Source organism: Nerophis lumbriciformis, linkage group LG27 (assembly GCF_033978685.3).
Source record: "Nerophis lumbriciformis linkage group LG27, RoL_Nlum_v2.1, whole genome shotgun sequence".
NCBI lineage: Eukaryota > Metazoa > Chordata > Actinopteri > Syngnathiformes > Syngnathidae > Nerophis > Nerophis lumbriciformis.
In genome coordinates, this window is record NC_084574.2 from 35,772,501 (window position 1) to 35,775,379 (window position 2,879).

Sequence of the window (2,879 nt, forward strand, 5' to 3'; positions counted from 1 at the left end):
CACGGAAAGTAGCCAGCTTTTCTTGAAAGTCTTTAGGCAGTTGCTGTGAAATAGTAGTCCGTGTGCGGATGGAGAGATTGCGTCTTTTCATGAACCGGAAACCTGTCGCTTAGTAGGAGCCATTTTGTGGTCTTTACAGATGTAAACACACAAAGGAAATGAAACGTAATATCCGCGCGCTTCTTCTTCTTCTACGCGGGCGGGTGGTTGCTTACAGTAGAAGAATAAGCGCTTCCTGTTCTATGGGGGCGGGTGCTTACCTTGGCGGTTGCTTGCGTAGAAGAAGAAGCACTTCCTCTTCTACGGGGAAAAAAGATGGCGGCTGTTTACCGTAGTTGCGAGACCGAAACTTTATGAAAATGAATCTTAATATTAATCCATATATAAAGCGCACCGGGTTATAAGCCGCACTGTCAGCTTTTGAGTAAATTTGTGGTTTTTAGGTGCGGCTAATAGTGCGGAAAATACGGTACATCCGGAAACTATTACTTCACTTTTTCCACATTCTATGTTACAGCTGTATTCCAAAATTTTATAAAACCACTTTTGTCCTCAAAATTCAACACACAATACCCCATAATGACAATGTGAACACGTTTTTGTTGGTGACTTTTGTAAATGTATTATTAGTACAAAAAAATCACATGTATATAAGTACCCAGACTATAAGGCACACCCACTAATTTTTTGTAGAAAAACATATTTTAGCCTTACTGTACTATAAGCTGCAGCTATATACTTTGAGAAATGAGTTATTTACACGGAAAGATTTTGTAAATTTTGACTTATATAACAGTTTTTTTAAATGTGGTCTCTATCCTGGCAGTAAAACGGCTAATCAAGCAAAACAGAAGTCATTTTTTCACATTCTATGTTACAGCCGTATTCCAAAATTAAAAAAAAAACGCTTTTGTCCTCAAAATTCAACACACAATACCCCATAATGAAAATGTGAACACGTTTTTGTTGGTGACTTTTGTAAATGTATTATTAGTACAAAGAAATCACATGTATATAAGTACTATTCCTGGCAGTAAAACGGAAAATCAAGCAAAACAGAAGTCATTTTTCCACATTCTATGTTACAGCTGTATTCCAAAATTTAATAAATCTACTTTTGTCCTCAAAATTCGACACACAATACCCCATAATGACAATGTGAACACGTTTTTGTTGGTGACTTTTGCAAATGTATTATTAGTACAAAAAAATCACATGTATATAAGTACCCGGACTATAAGGCACACCCACTAATTTTTTGTAGAAAAACATATTTTAGCCTTACTGTACTATAAGCTGCAGCTATATACTTTGAGAAATGAGTTATTTACACGGAAAGATTTTGTAAATTTTGACTTATATAACAGTTGTTTTTTTTAATGGGGTCTCTATCTTGGCAGTAAAACGGCTAATCAAGCAAAACAGAAGTCATTTTTTCACATTCTATGTTACAGCCGTATTCCAAAATTTAATAAATCCGCTTTTGTCCTCAAAATTCAACACACAATACCCCATAATGACAATGTGAACACGTTTTTGTTGGTGACTTTTTGCAAATGTATTATTAGTACAAAAAAATCACATGTATATAAGTACCCGGACTATAAGGCACACCCACTAATTTTTTGTAGAAAAACATATTTTAGCCTTACTGTACTATAAGCTGCAGCTATATACTTTGAGAAATGAGTTATTTACACGGAAAGATTTTGTAAATTTTGACTTATATAACAGTTTTTTTTTTTAATGGGGTCTCTATCCTGGCAGTAAAACGGCTAATCAAGCAAAACAGAAGTCATTTTTTCACATTCTATGTTACAGCCGTATTCCAAAATTTAATAAATCCGCTTTTGGCCTCAAATTTCGACACACAATACCCCATAATGACAATGTGAACACGTTTTTGTTGGTGACTTTTTGCAAATGTATTATTAGTACAAAAAAATCACATGTATATAAGTACCCGGACTATAAGGCACACCCACTAATTTTTTGTAGAAAAACATATTTTAGCCTTACTGTACTATAAGCTGCAGCTATATACTTTGAGAAATTAGTTATTTACACGGAAAGATTTTGTAAATTTTGACTTATATAACAGGTTTTTTTTTAAAATGGGGTCTCTATCCTGGCAGTAAAACGGCTAATCAAGCAAAACAGAAGTCATTTTTTTCACATTCTATGTTACAGCCGTATTCCAAAATTTAATAAATCCGCTTTTGTCCTCAAAATTCAACACACAATAATGACAATGTGAACACGTTTTTGTTGGTGACTTTTGCAAATGTGTTATTAGTACAAAACTAAGAAATCACATCTGTATAAGTACCCAGACTATAGAGTTCTTAGCAAGACTTTTTTTTTTTTACAGTGAAGAACACAGAATTATCATTTTAGTGTTTTATGATTAATCATTTTTATATCATAATTATCGCTTTACCTCATAACTATGACTTCTTAAATCATAATTATCACTTTTTATCTCATTTTCACTATTCATCTTATAATTTCAACCTGTCATGATTTAGATTTTTTTTTTAAATCTCATAATTATGACTTTCTATCTCAAAATGATGGCGTTTTATCTCAATTATGACTGCATCTCATAATTATGACTATTTCATTGACTTCTAATAATTCTTACTTTATCTCATTCTGACTTTGTATCTCATAATTAGGATCTTTCTCATTTTGAATTTTAAATCTCACAATTTTGACTTATGAAAAAAGTCAAAATTGTGAGGATTTTGTCATAATGATGACTTAGTATCTCATAATTTCGATTTTTTTCCCCTCATAATTCTGACTATTATGACTTATTAATTATAACATATCTCATAAATATGCCTTCTTATCTCAATCATTTTTTTTTAATATAA